This window comes from Lathamus discolor, chromosome 1 (assembly GCF_037157495.1).
Source record: "Lathamus discolor isolate bLatDis1 chromosome 1, bLatDis1.hap1, whole genome shotgun sequence".
Taxonomy (NCBI): domain Eukaryota; kingdom Metazoa; phylum Chordata; class Aves; order Psittaciformes; family Psittacidae; genus Lathamus; species Lathamus discolor.
In genome coordinates, this window is record NC_088884.1 from 102,331,366 (window position 1) to 102,349,734 (window position 18,369).

At 36.5% G+C, this 18,369-nt stretch overlaps 1 protein-coding gene across 4 annotated transcripts in view; it reads left to right on the forward strand.

Annotated features, from left to right (window-relative positions):
- Nucleotides 1-18,369, forward strand: part of DCLK2 (doublecortin like kinase 2) — an 89,288-nt gene that overhangs the window by 27,167 nt on the left and 43,752 nt on the right. The gene's annotated exons all lie outside the window — the stretch shown is intronic.

Below are 18,369 nucleotides of genomic sequence, written 5' to 3' on the forward strand. Positions count from 1 at the left end.
CTGGAATGCTAACAAGGAAACTCTTATTCTGATAATGTAAAAAAAGTATGTCACTTTTATTAACAGTATTCTGTATATACTCTTGAGTTTGTGTAGTTTCTAAAATACATAAAATTGTTTTCAGAATTTGTATGCTCAAAACAATAACAGATCTTTTATTTTGAATTTTTTATAGAAGTTATAGTTTAAACAGATTGTTCACTTTTAATATTCTGCTAGACTAGATTCTTTAATGGTTAAGTCTAGCTGACAGTTCTTTGAATTTGATGTATTAGGTTACATTTCAAATCTCCAAACTGATGAACACATTTCAATTATTCTAAAAATAAAATTCTCAGGTCAAAATCTGAGTTCTGAGGAATTAATTTTCCAAAATACCTGCATGTTTTCATTAGTGCATAGATATGCTTGAAGTATGTATCACTTGACAAGCTACTCACTTGTAAGACTGTGGTTATAAAATTGCTGGTTGCAAATTACTTGTTCTGCAGCACTAACAGAAACTTCAAGTCTGCTTTCTTTAATTCACTGTGACCCTTCTTCATCACCTCTCTGATGGGATTCGATTTATGTTTGTTTTGCTTATTTGCTTCTATATTGTGTTGTATTAATAGGCTTGGAAATCCCTCAAGTGATTTCAGTCTAAATATATGGCATGCTTTGCTTTTTTTTTTTTTTTTTTATGTCCATACCATCAGTAATGTTAGCGAGTGCTAGGGAAGGTATGTAAGTGAATGCATCTTTGGGCAAGGTGTTAATTGTACAAAGTTGTACATACAAGTTGATGGATAAACTTACCTGCTTACAGGCTCTCTTTTTACCACCTTTGCAACTTAAAAGGACTGAGAGTATCCACAACTTTTGGTTGTTTTTTGTTTGCTTGGTTGGGGTTTTTTTTGTATATTTGGAGTAAATGCTTTACTTGAGGAATAGTCTTCCTTTGTTTCCGGGTGACAATATACAGTTTTTCCTAAATGGCAGGTGTAACATTTCATTAATTCTAAAATTGCATCAGTGTAACCATAAAAGCTGACTATATGTTACAATGGAATGTTGTGACCTTATTCAGAGTGATAGTATGGGTCTGTCAATTTTCAGTTTGCTTTTTCACCTCCCTCTCTTGCAATCATTCCTCCAATGTGCAGGAATAAAATGGACATTGTAGCCTAGTGATATTAATAGGGTTTGGGTGTTTTTTGTTCAGCTGGTTTAGGTTGTTTTTGTTGTTGTTCTAATAAGGTATCGAGTAATTATAAAATCTTTTAATGGCAAATCTTTCAGAAAACCACTAGGAATTTTTGGCTGTGGATGTAATAAAAGTTAGTTAAACCACTGTATAGAAGAAGAAGTGATCTTGCATTTTTTTCTTAATTTTTAATTGCTGAAATACTGAAACTTCAAAGCTCTCAAATTGGGTAAATGTGATCGTACTACACAGGAAGGGAATTCTGTCAAATGAAGGCTATTTTTTTTAATTGGACTCAATTCAGGAAGCTGAAGTTTTACTTTCCTTTGGCTGAATTTGTTACAAGCTTAATGTTAACAAAGAGCAAGTAATTGTGTTTTTCAGGAATTGTGAAGCATAGACTGGAGAGTCCATCATGCAGCAAATGAAATGCATTTTTACAGCGTTTATTTAAAAGAATGTCGTCTGACATTTTTAGAAAAAGCTGATGTAGCATCTGCCACTTAATACTAGCAGACAATAAATCCACATAGAGGATTTCTGCATTCATTTGCCTTGGATATAAGGAGTTTACAATAAGAGTGGATTTTACTTCAGTCTACTTGACTGAACTAGTCTTAAGTAAAAGCCTTTAATTTAAAAGCTTTTATTTTAAAAGCAAAAGTGTCTGTGAAATTTGCAGATTTTGACAGAAAAAGTCAAGATTTCTGGTGAAATCTCTGAGTTGGCAAATGGCTGGAATAACTTCTAAAGTACATTGCCAAGAGTGTGGCACAGTTCAAGACTGAGGGTAAATACATTTGCATATAGCCTATGAGGCAATGAAATTAATATGATTTACTTGTCTACTTTTTATACTTGCTACCAAGCCATAAAATACTTCATCTCTTTATAAAAATGTTCTAAAGTTTTACTCTTCCCATCTCTAAGCTTGAAGGGAGATGAAACATGTTCATGTTTTAAATAGTGCTATTTTTATAACTGTTATTCTTAAATTTATCTGCATTTCTATTCTTGTTGAGTCTCGCTGTTTTTTAGTTCCCTTCATATACTGCTCACAGTAGTAACTTGCTGATGCACAGGGCAATACATTTCTGGGGTCTGTGCGTAAATTTAGATTTGGGTTAGCAGTACTTGGTTAAATATGAAGCATGTTAAGAGAAACTGTGTAGGGGAGGTTATGTTTCTGCTATAAATTTTTTAAGTGTGGGTTTTTATAAGCCTACTGTTTTTACAGTTATTCTAAGTATTACAAAATAAGTCAACCAAATCGGAAACAAAAAAAAACCAGCCTTCCCAGGAGGACTAAGAACTTTCACTGAACTTGTTTTTTGTACTCCAGGCACTTCGTACTGCATCTTTCAGAGCATTCTTCAGATAGACTTTCAGGAATATCTGTACTGATAGATACTGAGTTGAGAAAAATTAACACAACTCCAGACAGTTTGGCTGTTGATGACTTGCAGGCTCTGAGCTGTCATGTTTTGTTTAATCTGGGTCTTAAATCTAACAAAGGAATCGTAAAAATCAGTTTTAGACTTTGATACAGTTCTGCAGAATGCTGCATTCAATACTTGCAAGTAAACAGATTCCAGGATGACTGAGTTCCTGTATTCATTAGTAGTTCTCACTCCTTTAAAGGCGCCACTATGTAACTGCCATGTATTGAATGAAATATTTGTTTAACAATCTTCAAGAATTATTTTTTTTCATACTAGTAAGATTGATTTTATATATATATATATATATATATACACAATTGTTACAGTCCCCTTTCCACAAAAAGAAAGCCTGTCAGGGAAACATCTATGGAATACTTAGCAGATGCAGTATGAACCATGGATTCCTGCAGTCGTAGTTAACTTTTCCATAGTGTATTCTAAGCAACAGTTTCAAGATGGTGTTCATAGAAAACAGACAGTTTCTCAAAGCTGGTTAAGAATAGCACAGTAATAGTTGATAACTTTAAATTCCTTTCTCATGGATCTTCATCTCCATTGGAAATATTTCTGAGGAGGCCCAGAAAAAGAAAAAAAAAAAAATCCCACTGATCCAGTGCATGCTTTCTAGAAAATTTTTTAGCATTATGCCCTTATTTTGGGAATAAATGAGCCATGTTGCCTATTATTCCTTAGACTTTCCACTTGCAACTGAATTAAAAAAGACTATTGCTAATATCAAATTGATTGTTTGTATCAATACAAATTGCATCTCTAGGCATTTTCTAAGGCAGCTTCTAGTTTGGGGAAGGCTTTGCAAATCAGTTGGGTATCTGCTAGTCCATTTTAACAAAAGTTACAGAATTCACTGTACTGCCAGTCCATTTTTTAATGTACCAGTAGAGAAAATGCTAGGGAAAGTAAAATAACTAACTATGACTGGATATGCTGAATGCAGATAAGAATTAAGACTCTCTCAGTGAATCTGCCAGAAGTAGCTGGGCTTGAGTTCTAATTTTGAACACTAAATCAGTTGATCACTGACAGGGCCTCACAGAGGTCTGCTTGGCACATATAGTGAAACTCTACCCAGAGCTAGTAAAAACAACATGTGTTCCCAGAAGCTGCTTAGGAAGCTCTTTAAGTGCTGAGGAATATCTGCAAAAGCCTTAGACCTTGAGAGCAGAAATAAGGACACCAATAACCTCATAATAGAGTAGTCGCCAGAACTATGCTTCTGCTAAAAGGATTAAGGCTAATACTGCTGTAAACAAGTGTAGGAGTGGTTGAAATTCTAACCAGGACTCCATTACAAGCAGAAATTCTCTCAATGGGAGGAACTGCAAGAGCAGAAGGTGTAAAGTGAATCTGTTAGTATAACCAATATGTGAGATTCAGTGGTATCCTGACACATTTTTGTTTAAGTGCCTGCTTTACCATTTTAGTCTATATTATCTCAAAGCTGTGGTGGTATTTTAATATTTGAATGTCAGAAATCATGCCTGAGAAAGCATTGTCTCCTCTTGGAGCATATAAGGTTCTTATGATCTAAGGAGGAAGAGAATGACAAAAATTCAGGTGTTTCTGACACAAGGTACCTGCAATATGTTGGTCAAATGGGAAATGTTTTGGTTTTGTTTTTTTTTTTTTAATCTGCTTGTTCAGTGTCAGACAACTAAGTGTATATTAAGCCATACATATAATGGACCTTAGCAGAAAGAAAAGAAGACACTGCGTGCTTCTTAGAGTTAGGATTCTCCAGATGTATACTTTTTGGAGATGGAACAAATAAACTCCTGACCTGGCTGCAGAAAACTGGAGGAACAGGGTTGATGCTGTTTCATTGTATGTGCAATCAGAAGGGTTTGACAATGACAATGCTTCAAAGTGCTTCAAAGCCTAAGTAATTTTGAGCAGTGTCTGTCCCGATGTGCTTCCCGGTGCTGCAGCTAGTTGCAAGGTATGTTTGTGATATTAAGAGACTGCCCATGCTCCTTTTATTCTGTTGCATTGTAAGCAGATTCTATTCACAATGTGCATTCCTGTGCAGTTGTGTACCCAAATGCAGGCTATGGAGTGGACAGAACTCCCTTCTGCGTGAACCAGGAGTGAGTTTATAATATGTTTCCGTTCCAGAAGGATCACTTGACAGTAAATAGGTGCAACTGCAACATGGCCTTAAGTTGGCTTTGACACAAATAGCAGTGCTCTCAGTAGCCCAGGCCCCAGCTGCTGGTATTGGTACCCAGAAGGCCAGATTGCCTTCTGCAATGTTTTATGCTGGAGCATTGCTACAGTTAGTACTGAATATGGCTAGGTTAAAGCTACCCTGGCTTTTTCTGCACAGGGTGGAGTTCACATTAGCAGAGTCAAGTTCAAAACTTACAGCAAATGCAAATAATATTTTTATCTTATTAAAGAAAAAAATAAAAATGTATTGTAAATACACTATTCAGCCCTTTATGTCTGCTTAGTCTTGGTTAGGATATTGCTTTTATTTTTTTTTTTTTTTTAGGAAAAGGAAGAGGAGGGTGGAATTGGGAAGTTTTATTCTGTTTTGCTAATTAATCCTGATAATGGTAATGAAAAAACCCTGTAATCCAAGGATACCCAAACTATTTGCCTAGGTATTTACATCAGCTGCAACAATAGGTACATTTTGAGCCAGACTGAACATCTTGATACCATTCTCTTTAAACTGGAATCCGGAGGATAAAGCAAAGGCATCAGCACTGCAGCTTAGATTCAGCCAGACTGAGCTGGACCTTGATTACTTCCACTTGTTGGGAGCTGTGATGGGAACTTCATGAAGATGCCAGAGGGGTGTTGCAGCTACAGTAGCTTCCAGTTCTGTGCAGAATAACATGCTGTATTTGCTATTCTTAGCTGCCTCAGACTAGTTTAGGATCAGGAACACAGAGAGCATCCTCCTTAATGTTGGAGGTGATTTCCATGTCACTAGCTGTGTACTTATTACAACTGGGAACCCTCATCCGTTCACAGTTTTGCTGTAAACTGCAATATAGTTTATATTTTTAGCTGTATTTTGAGTTTAAGTAATGGTTTTAAAAAAATTCTCTTTCATCAAAGTTGAAAATAGGTACCATAGATACATACAAATGCTAAAGAAAATTAATAAATTAAAAAAAACCTAAACAAACAAAACAAACACCCACAGAACAGTGAAGCAGTATTATTTATACTCCCCAGTGGCACTAGCAGGCAGAAAACCATCTCGTAATTGCAATGAGATTAATGACAAAAAAATTATATCTCCATATACAATATGTTACATATAATCATATGTGATGATATCTCCATATAGCTCCGTATATGCTTCCAGTTGCATAGCCTGGTCTTAGTTTTAGCTTGAAGCAGAATGGGGTTTGCTTATTGTCTGTGTTTATTTAACCAGAAATAGGTGATTAGTAATTTCCAGACTGGCTAGCTTTGTAGCTTCTATCATGACTATGAATGTGAAGGGATTCTACTAATGCATTTACTAGTTTTCTGCATGTGAAAAACATGTGATCAATGCAGTGAAAATAATGAGGTCTTAAGCATCATGAAGATGAAGTATGATGAAATGCTTGGTGAACTGGTGATTTTGAAAAAACAGAAAACACCAACTTAATGTATTCAATTCACATTTCTCACTATATTTAAATGGATTTCAGTAATATATTCATACTTCTAGGTGGTTTTCTATAGAGGAAGGAGGATTGTTTAAAAAAATGGCCTTTGGATAAAAATAATGTATTTAGTGGACTCTGACTTTATTATGGGAAAAACACAAACTTGGGAAACTTAGAGTCTAGCAGCAGTTACCTCAACTGAAATTGTGGAAAATAGATTAAGCCAAACCACTGAAAAGATTTGGTCAGCCAAAATCTAAAGATTATACATATCTAAAGTTTTCATTGGGCCTTCTATTATGTAATTTAGCTTTATGCAATTCCAGAGTCAGAAGAGGTTTCTATTACAGGAATAGATATGTTTTTTATTTGCCCTTCAATGAGTGGCAGGAGTTTGGAAGAAAGTACTGATTCAAATCTTGCCAAATATAAGTGGAAGACAGTGAAAAACCTCTTTAAGTGCCAGCATTATTTTCTGAGAGTAGCAGACCCTGAGGCACTGACTGGCCTTCAGTGTTGAGTTTCACTGCGGTTGACGGTATGATTTGAAGATTGTGTTTGCTCCATTTTATACTTCATAATTCAGTATTAGAGAAGGAAGCCTGGCCTGGAATGTATTTTTAAAGTTTCTTTGGAAAAAAAAAAAAGCAGTGGTTTGGAAATGGGTCTTCAGTAACAAGCTATGATGTATTGGTCCTGCTTTCTAAAAATTAATTTCCAGGTACCAGTAATGAATTCTGAACTCATTAATTCAAAATAGGATGATCTTTCTTGCACATTTCAAAAGCACCTATCATAAAATTGATACAGAGGAGCACAAAACAATATAATGTTACCAGATGCTTCCAGTGTTCAACAGCGTCTCTGACGTTCTGGCTGAGCAGAAACAGACATCTAGATTGCTTTAAGGGCTTTTTAATATTTAGTAGTCTGTCACTGAATTATGACCCTATATGCATCTTTTTCACCTTCCAATTTACTTACACTTCACCTAACCCCTCCCCCAACAGTTTGAGTCAGCTTTTAATTCAAGAATGCTACTGAGTCACCTAAATCCTCACCAAAGTTGAGTTCCAAGCTGCTAATAGTAGCATAGCAGTTAAAGTGTAATAGAATCATAGAATAGTTAGGGTTGGAAAGGACCTCAAGATCATCTAGCTCCAACCCCCCTGCCATGGGCAGGGACACCTCACACTAAACCATCCCACACAAGGCTCTGTCCAACCTGGCCTTGAACACCGCCAGGGATGGAGCATCCACAACCTCCCTGGGCAACCTATTCCAGTGCCTCACCACCCTAATAGGAAAGGATTTCTTCCTTATATCCAATCTAAACTTCCCCTGTTTAATAGTAGGATTTTAAAATGGGATATTTAAAACACTTCATCCAAACCTCATAGAACCTAGTGCAAAAGTCAACTGATGGTTTTGGTCTGTGCTTCTAAGGAGGGTGTATCCATTTTGCTTTTTCTCTGAAACTTGTGGATGTTTGTTTGAAGGAAGAAATGTCTTTTTCAGACATGTAGGAATAAATGGGTGAGATTTTGTTGGGTTTTGTTTTTTAAAGAGAAATTGATGGAGGCATCCTCTTTTACTGGCAGGACTTCTGGTGTAACAGCATTGACACATCTGTTCTTTTGTCAGTGCCTAGAAATGTTACTTTTCCACTGTCTTTGTAATTCATCTGAAAATAAAATCAAAGATATGTTATACATCTTCAAATGCAGTTTACATGTTTATCTCCTTAATTAAGCAGTTCAGAAGCAGCAGCAACACAGAAATAATATCGGTCAGAGTTGGGAGCTAGTGGAATTGATCTGGATCTCTGAAAGCCAGTTGCAAAGTGTGCTTTGTTTCCTGTATTACTGCGATTTCTCAGATTTACAAGCATCTAATCTTTAAATTAATTAGTTATATCCTTGTTATTTTTACTTGATGCCCCTAGCTCAGCATAACTGTTCCAGGTGTTGTATGCAAGTTCAACAGACCTCAGTAGTCATGACAGACAAAGCAGAATAAGCATGGAAGCTAATTTGATGAGGGTAGAATTTTTACACTGAATTTCTGTTATCTCATCTGAATGTGAAATGTCATTGTTTGAAATGGTGAATAGAGAACATCCATAAGCTTAATTTTGTTTCTATATTTCCAATTTTCAATTAAGTGAGGGGGATGCTTCAGGAATTAAAAGTCTTTGAAAGCTGTGCATGCTGTTTGGATGGCAAGCAATTATCATTGCAAAATCTATGAGCTAATATTATAAAAATAGAACTGCGAGGTTAGTTGGAAGCGCAGTTATTGTACTGAAGCAGATAGAATGCTGATTAAATGAAGTAACTTACAAGTTAAAAACGTTAAATGTCCAAACCTTAAAATACATGTGAAAAGCATGCTTCTAGTCTGTAAGGAGCTCAATGGAATTTAGCAAGACTTCTTTTGTGCGAAGTGGTATATATGAAGAGGACAGAACTGAGACACCTGAATTTACAGGTTACCTAAACTTTTTTCCTTCTATTTCAGTGCTGTAAGAAATAGCTTTGAATGAATACAAGATTGAAGTGCTAACATATGAACTCAGAAAACAATAGAATTTCAGTTTGTCAACGTAAAAGCATAAAATTGCAGTGAGTCATGCATTTCAACTGATGTTTTGAATCTTGGAGTTACTTATTTTGATATTTTTTAATAAAATTTGAGCAAAACGGAAACTTGACATTAGCAGCAACTACATGAACAATTTAAGCCATAGGAAAACCATGGGATCATTGAATGGTTTGGGTTGGAAGGGACCTTTAAAGGTCATCTACTCCAACTCCACTGCAATGAGCAGGGACATCTTCAGCTAGATCAGGTTGCTCAGAGAACCGTTACACTTATCTTGAATCGTTTCCAAGAATGGAGCACCTACAATGTCTCTGGACAACCTGTTCCAGAGTAAAACAGTAGAAATGTTTAAGCTAAAAAATGCTTAAAGATTCATGAAAAATTATTTGTACTCTTCATCAAAAGACATTTCCAGATTTCTACTATTATTCTTTCTGCACTGGCCACAAACAGTTTGAATTTCCTTTTTTTCTATGAAAAAATAATTCTTATTTAAGAAACTGCTGTTTCTGTATCCTCTCCAGGAAATAGTGTCTGCCCATGAACAGTGGAAACCTTGGACTGCAGTAGATTCTCTATGAATGCCACATCTAAAGAATCAGGGAAATATATGACTTCATTTTTTTCAGTTCTCCATAGTATTTGTATGCCATGTTTGTCCAGTAGGGTGATTGGTTAAAGGCACTTGTTTCTGTAATAGTGCAAATGGGGTAATTCTCTGGTAGAAAAATGATGTGATTTTTATTTTAACTGCATTTGTGTTGTGAAACAGGGTGTCACTAAATCCGTAACATTTCACTGGATTAGCTGAGCTAGCTGTCTGTCCTTATAAGTACACTTTTTCTTTTAATGTTCTTTCATAATACCTTTAGCTTTTATTTTTAGACTAGCTACTCTCTGGTAAGATGGCAGGTTAGCAGTGAGAAGTCAGGTGCTATTTTTGGTTCTGTGTTAGGCTTCCCAGTTATGCCACTTAAGGAAAGAACCTGTTATGCTGAGTTTTGAGCTACTGTGATTAATGAACCTATGAGCAAATATATAATCCTTGTCTTGTAACTGAAAATACTGAGGGTTTTTTTCTTTTCTCTTCAGACAAACTGGATTATAGTCAGATAAGCTGCATTTGTTGATTATCTGTTTCCAATTTCCACTTATTCCATGTTTAGTAAGGCTGCTCTTTCTTTGTGTAACTTGAAATTGAGAAGCATGATGTTAAATTTCACTGTTTAATACACTGAAATGATGACTGTCGTTGAAGTAATGGATAATACTGTGGCAAGGGATGTTCTGGGGTGTTCTGTGTTACAGGGATAAATAGATGAGTTGTGCAGTGTGATTAAAAAATAGTCACAAATTCCAGAATTTTAGTCTTTTCCAACTGTGATATCTAAATAGCTGCATGTAATCAGTGCAATACTGGAAATATGCTTTTGCAGAAAGAGATCAGTTTTGCCCTTTGGAACCTTGACAGAATGTTCTACAATACTGGAAGGCTTTAAGAAATAGATATGTGTAGGAACTCACTTTAACTTGTGCATATTTGTAGGGCTTACTTTTCTTACTGTCATTTCAATTGCAGTGAGGATGATCTATTTGAATTGCATCCAAATGCAGTCTTCCATTTCCATGTGTGTTCATTTTCTGAATTAAACTTTGAGGCGGTATAAAGTTTACGCAAAAATCTGTTTAAAATTGAAATAAAACCAAAATGTGGTATGTACTCTATTCTGTCATCTGTTCCCAATAGCTGTATGGCTATATGAGTTATGGCGACCTGACCAGCCTGTTTATGCAGTCTTTCTGCATTGTCATACTGTATTAGGCGTTTCCTGGGCTTACAGCCAGACGTTTTCTATTTACAAAGCAGCAGGCAAAGATTTAACATTTCTGGGTGTTTTTTCTTACTCTTTAGAATCCCTGTGGGACAAAAGGGTTTGTCTTCGTTCTCTCTGCTGTTCCTCATCACAGGGTATCAGCGAAAGGAAGTTCATTTTCTAATGATGACTGTAATAATGTGACACAGCCATTGATTAAATAGTTATTTAGGAAGCTGGCCTAGAAAAATTATTCTCATTATGGTCTTTGTTTCAACATTCTTTTTTCTGTTTTCCTGAATAGGTTAACAAGCTGCCTTTATCCAATGCAGGCAAATTCCACATTTACAAGTTTTTAAAATCAGAAAATTTAGTTTTTCTCTCAGTGTTTACTGAATTAATAAACTTGAAGGATAAGTTGAAAGGCTGCCAGATGCCAAATCTCAAATGGTAAATCAGACAATGTTTTGTAGAAGTTCTGACCTAGAAACCAGATTTATTATTGCAAACAAAAAACCAAGCTGGTCAAGATGCACAGTCATATAACTGAAGATGAGGTAATTATTTTTCAGATTTTGTAACCCAGTTAATACTTTTGCATTCTTTCTGCATGATCTGATCTCTGTTACTGCGTTTCATGTTTTAGTTGCAGAAATTAAGAGGTATTTGACCTAATTCCAATTATTTTTAGTGAACAAAGGAATTCAGCCCACCCCCCACCCCCATCCCCCCCTTTCTTTCTCCTCTACTAATGACCTTATTGAAGTTGGCTGTTTGGAAGATTATTATGATGCACTGCATAGTCCTCATAGCTACAGCTCGTAGGAAAAGTGTATAGAGTCTATCAAGCTTATACTTCTATATCCTCAAGCTTTAGGACTCTCCAACTTGCTCTATGGCTGTTTTGGGCAGATGCGCCCAGACTTAGTAGCATTTGAGTTCTTTCAAACATTATACCAGAGCTTAGTAGCTTGCTTACACTTCTTTTGGTGTATAATTTTGTTTAATTTGGGAATTCCCAGAGAGATTCTGTAGTAGAGGTGTCACAGAGAATGTGAGTTTGTGAGGAGCACAAGTTTTTTCAGTTGTCTAGTGCTGCTTCTTTGTACTAGCAGGAATCTCAACACTTGACCTGATTTTTCAGGTTTACAGCATATCTGATGTAGTAGTGTTTCTTGTTGCTATTCTTGTGCACACTGTGGGCTTCCATACTTGCCTGGCTCTTGGACAGTTTCTTTTTTGCTTGCTTCCAAATCACTTAGCATAGTTGCCGTCAACACTTTGTCAATTCTACCAAATGAATAGCTTGTTAGTTAAAAAAAAGAAACAATACTAGCAATTACAGGTGGGCGTTTGTTTGTTGTTTTTTGGTTTTTTTTGGGGGGGTTCCTTTTGTTAGTGTTTTCTTGTTTGGGGTTTGGTTTTTTGTGTGGGGGTTTTTTTTGTTGGTTGGGGGGGGGTTTTTTTTTTTTTTTTTTTAAAGGGCATGTCAGAGGCTCACTGGTTTGACTTTTCTCTGTATTTCTCCTTCCTGGGTATATTTTAGCTATTCTCTCGCTGTTTACTGAGGGCATGTCAGGAAATGTGACTCAGTATAGCCAGGCAGATAGCTGCCTTAAGCTAACACCAAACCTCTTTTATGCAGGTCTTGGTTTCAGTCACGTAGGATATTGATTGTTTGGTAAGTAATTAAGAATATTGGTTACACACCCCCTTTCCTTTGGTCAAGTTTTTCTAGCAGAGACCAAGGGAAGTTCCAAGGTAAGAAAATCTGTGTTAAAATCGCAGCACTCAGTAGGAGAGGGTGGGAATGCCCTTTTCACCTTCCTTTTCAAGTTCCTGAAACTGCCAGAGGAAACTCCTCTTTGGAAGTCTGCCCTTGTTGGTGATGCAGCTGAAACAGAAGACAGAAAACTGACTTGTTTCTAGAGGAGTGCTTTCCTGGTGTTTGCACTTTAGGACATGCATAAACCCTTAAACTGTGAACCTGACAGCTTCAAAAACACTGCAAGAATGTTAACGATACTATTTGTATGGCAGTGAGGGGCTAACTTTGTTTTAAAAGGGGAAACAAAAATTACTATAAGAAGTATGATCTGACTGGCAAAAGAGACAAATATGTGACTTTTGATTACTCAGAAATAAAGGTTGATTTAAAGGGCAAAGGGCAAAACTGTCAGGCATAGCTGTAATCTGTCCCAGTAAAAAAAGGAGGATCATTTCCCAGCAGAAATCTGGAGACCCCTCATACTGAAGGCGGTAACAGGGAGGCTGTATCTAGATTTGTGATGCTGACATTTGGCAGATTATTCACTTTCTTTTTCCCCAACAATTCCTGGAAAAAAAAACCCACCACATTTCTGTATTTCAGCCTCCAATGCCTGCCACTTCTGAAGAGCTGAAAACACTCAGAAATCCAGCTGTTAACTGTGCATGTCAGTTCTAGTTTTCCTTTTGCCTCATATGTTATATGCTTCCTTTTTAAAATATTTACGCCATATCCTGTTCTATTGAAGTCAGTAGATATAAATATTTCTTCCGTTGTTAAATACAAATAATCTTGCACATCTTTTCCAGTTTTGATGTTTTAGCTCCATTTCAGCTGATGTAGAGAATTTGTAATCTCCAGAAGCTTTCCTTAAACACAGGGTGTGGCTCTTCAGATTTGAGCTGAACAGTCCTGTTGCTGCTTACTTAAATTGAATCAGCCATACTAAATTGAGCCAAAGTATTTTTCTTTACAGCTCTTCTTTCTACGTTTGGAATGAAGTGTATTTGTACAGCTGGAGTAAACACAATTCATCCAGTGAGCTCCTGGGTGGAGAGTTTTATTAAGTGGCTACAGAAATCTTTTTAGTGCTAAAGATTAGAGAGGAATTGAATTGTTTAGTAATTTTGCAGATGTTTATAAAACCTCCATAGTGTCAGTGTCTCAAATTCTTTTTAATATTTTTTTTTCCACTCTGGGGGTCAGAGGACAAATATGATGTGGATAAGGGTTTGTTCATATACTTCAATATTTTAAATTGTCACTTCATCAGAAAGAGCAATTATTAAATCTCTGTTTAATTCTATCTACAAATGATTGATCATTATTCATGTTTCTTCTGTTGGGAATGAGTCTTCTTGTTGGCTTCAGAGGTGGGAGTACGGGTTGATATAAATTACGTTTCTAAGACCTGTGTGATGGTAATGGCAAAGCAATTTCTGTATGGATCACAGTTTGTATATTCTAATCCAGTAGCTTGATCTGACTGAAGTATTTCTTTGGAACAAGCAAACTTTTGTGATCATAACTTTCAGACTATTTAAAATAGAAACCTATCAATAGGAGTATGTGACACTAAAACACTGCACTAGTAGACAGCAGGGGATCAGGCAGCTGATTTTTCAAATAGGTGTGTTTCTCTCCCTTCCCTTGCAACACCCCATTTTCACATTTTGACTTTCAATTCTACCCATTCCTGTGAGTTTGTGCCTCCCCACCCACCCACCTGTAAACCATGTTTTTTGTGCTTTCAGGTGTGTGATTTTGAAGTGCTTTTGCTGTTAACGGTCTTGCAAACCCCCATTAGCCATGGCGTATTTGTAACATGCGTATTTAGTAGCATGTACTTCTGTTAGGACGTCTTTTAAAAAACTTCATCCATTCAGTGTCCCAAGGTTTCCTCAGCTGGGGGGAGAAAAGAAGATTTATGAGAAAAGAATGTGCTTTTTAGTTAACAAGCAATTGCAGCTTTGAATTACTGGATCATTGAGCCTCTTGCATACTTGCATAGATTTCTTGCAGTTGAAGCAAATTACAGTTTAATTCTCCTGGTGTTGCCACTTGAATTAGGTTGTCTTCTGATCTTTAGTGTAATGGCGAGCACTGCCGTTCTGAGCCCATGAGGAAGCAGTGATGCCCAGAGTCATTTGCACATTGTCTCAGAAAGCTATACTGAGAATGCAAGTGAACAGATTCTGTTGAAGCAGACACACAATAAACTGTGGGTGACCCTACTAACAAAGAAAATGTAATATTGATGTCAGTTGTATTTATTCTGAGACATCTTACACAACATTTTTGCTTTTCCTCATTGCCTTGTATTCCTGCTTGTAATTCTAAGCCATTAGAAGTATTTTTTAAAGGACTGAGAACATGTTCAATCCAGTTCTATCTAAACATGCACTGCTTTGCTGTGTATAGTGACAAATTTTGAATAAAAACAGTGCAAGAAAACAGTGTGATAGCAGTCCAAATTGTCTCTGGTGAGAGGAGCACCAATAAGTCACTTTTTGTTCTAAATAAAGTCGGTCAGTGGAGTTACCAGCAGAACATAGGCAATGTTTGACTAGAAAGGAGTGTCATATTTTGAAATAAGTAAGGATAAACACATTTTAAACATGTTAATTGAAGCATCCAGAGTTAACAAGATAACAGTTATCTAAAGAGTTCCATAAGCAGTTTTTCAAAATAGTTTCACTTTTCTATTTGGGGAAAAAGAGAAAATCAAGGAAGTGTGAAACTCATTTGGTGTAAACTTTTGTAGTGTTGGCTATAATGATAAATCCTAAAAAACTTCCTTGTGCAGCCCTCTATGTGCCCTCCATTTAAAAAAAAAATATTCAGATTTAAAAGAGATTTTTTTTTTTTCCTGTGAGAGAGCAAATCATATTTTTCTTGCTCTGAATCTCAGAAATGACCTAATGACTGGAATTTTAGAAAGGATCTCATTTTGGTGCTGAACACTCTCTATGGTGTTTAAGATTTTCATCTTCATGCACAGAAACTCACAACATCAAGACTAGCAAGAGAGTCACTAGTTGAATGATTGCATATTTGACTATTTGTGCTATGGTACACTTATATGTGGTTTTGCTAATACCATCTTCCTTTGAAACGCACTTTAGGAAATATTTTGAAGGACTGAACAGTTCTTTTAGCACCAAGTGCAGCAAAACAAAGAATGGGTAAGACAGTGTATAGAGGCCTAGTGGAAAGAGAAGCAGCATTTGCCGTATGTTAGTTTGACAAAACAAATTTTGTTTGCATTGACATTCTTTGGGGTGGAATTACATGATTTGCAAGTTAGACCACGGTGAACCTGAAGCATACAAAATCCCATGCAAATGGTTTATTCATTTCATCTTTCCCTTAAGGGCTTTTAGGACACAGCTATCATTAATTGCAGCATATACATTAATTTTAACTCTGTAGGAAATGAAGTCTGTTTATTTTAGCATGTGTTTGCACCATGGGAGCTGCTTTTTGGCTTAATTATGATAAAGGCCTAGAAAAATAACCATTAGATTATACATTTAGGAAAACAGAAGATTTCTATGAATTGGTTTTAAAACTACTTCCATCGCCTCATAATGTGTAGTTATTTGGGATCAGTAAGTTCTAGCAGATCTTTAGTCCTGGTTGAATATGCTTTTTCAACCTTTTTTTTTTTTCTTCTATGTTTAGCAGGTACAGACTATTTGTAGGGAGAAGGAGGACCTCCAGTATTCACTACTGGAATATAGTGAGCATCTATGTAAATCTTTTATACTTGCGTTTATCTAGCTTCCAGTTATAAGTATAGTTTAATATCTTTTATAGTAAGCTAAAGCGTGTTTTGGTGAATGACTGACAGGTGGAAGTCACACAGGTCAGGTACACAGTGTGCAAGCAGACTGAGAAGGTGGCGTTAGCCTGAGCTCTAAAATGGAGATGCCGTTGCTTCGCCTTCCAGCAGTTTTTCTGATCGTTGATGCTTGTGGTTACTCTTGTGTGTTCTTGCCTGGGGAAACTGTATATACATGAACATGTGGGGAAGTACCTATTGAAATTAATGGCTTAAAGTTTTTTATTCCCCTCCCCAATAGCCATTTACCAAAGATTTTAAGGTGCATTTCTCCTATCATCTTTTGCGTACAGATCTTCCCCTTCCTTTGTAGAATTGTTTTGCAAAGAACAAAAGGATAATGCTGCATGTAGTTATATCCCAGTGTATTTTTCCATTCTGACATAAGGCCTGTCATTCTCATCTCTCTTACTCTCAGCTCAGATGTTAGACTGGAGGGGCTAAGGGGTAAGGCTTTGAACCAAACCAGAAGATTAATTTTAGGCTCTGCTAAACCACAGCATTTAGTTCTAATCTGCTTGAAACAGCACTGCAAGGGCATTGGGTGCATGAGTACCGTAGCGATGGGTAGACAGTACCTATGGAAATGGCACCTAGTTTTGGCAGCTGTGCGTGTGAGCTTATGCCTCACAGAACATTTCTGCCTGTGTCTAGCAGTGCTACTGGGATAAGTATTCTAAAAGCTTTCTCACAAGTCTTCCTGCAGTGGTGGGTTTGGGTTGGTTCCTAGATTACTAAAACCTATGGAAATGATAATGAGTCCTCTTATTAGTAGAGAAAGTTACTAAGTAGAGGAATAATCTATTAGTTTTACTTAAATTTGTACAGCTATTTGAATCCACTTATTACCTCTCTTTGGTTAACTAGAAGCAGCAGTTTCAAATACAGCTGAATGTGTCATCAATGAGAGCAGATTGTCATTGCGATGGTAAGATAACAATAAAAGAATTTTGGCGATGGCTGGAGTCCTTTGGCTGTGTAACACAGTGACACAAATGCTGGATACTGCATGTGGCACTGTAGTGAGGATCTTGCTGTAAGGGCACCGGCTGTTATTTCTGGGTTAGCTGCCATGACAACTGCGCTGCTGGTGAATGCCCTGGGTGGGTGTTCTTGCAGAGAGCCGAGGGTCATTGATATTCTGAGTGTTTCTCAGATTACTGCAGGCAGCAGAGACCCCTTCCTGTAGTTCTGCCAATGTTTACTACTATCACAGTGGGTAAAATATGCAAATGCCATTGACAGGTATCTGGGAAAGAAAAAAGCTAGTTTCCCTTAAAGCATTTTTTTTTTTGTTTTACTTCTTTAATTGCGTGGTTTTACCAAATGGTTCTATGCTTCTTAGCTTCTACATAGCTTTTATTGCCAGATCTCATTTGTGTGTGCAGTGTTAAAAAGAACAGGGAAACAATCATACAGTAAAATTGTAATCTGTCTACATTTAAAAAATAGCTTCCTAGATGCAAGCACTTTTTTTTTTTTTTTTTTTTTTCAAGGGAGTTACAATGGGTTTGTTGGGATTTCTTGTGACATTTTTGGTTTTAATTGTTTTTAAAGCAGACTCTTGCTCCTTCACAAGCTGACTTTTTATTTGCTTTTGAGGAGTAAGTTTTGTTCCAAGGTCTTTGGGTTTGTATTTTTAAAGTATGACTGAAACATTATTTTCCTTTCTGATCCTTACTGAAATACATTGTGACATCATCCCTAGGAGAATTAAGAACAGACAGAGCTGCAAAGGGCATGGACTCTGGGTTGGGTTTTTTTTCTTGAATATGAAATACCTTTTAATAAAAGGGGGAATAATTTTTTTTGTTTAACAGGACATCAAAACATGAAAATTAAACGCCTTGGACCATACAAAAATGAATTTGTAGATGCAATCATTTTAACTCAACAGATTTTTCCCGAAGTAATTAATGTAACAATACAAGAAGCTTTGATACTTGAGTGGTGTTTATAGCTGGTCTTGTCAAGTCATCAGCCTGCATGTGTAGTTACAGGCAAAAATGTATGTTGTTATGCATGTAAGAAAAGGGGCTTGTGGAGGTGAGGGGCAGTCATAATTAATTTTTTTGACCC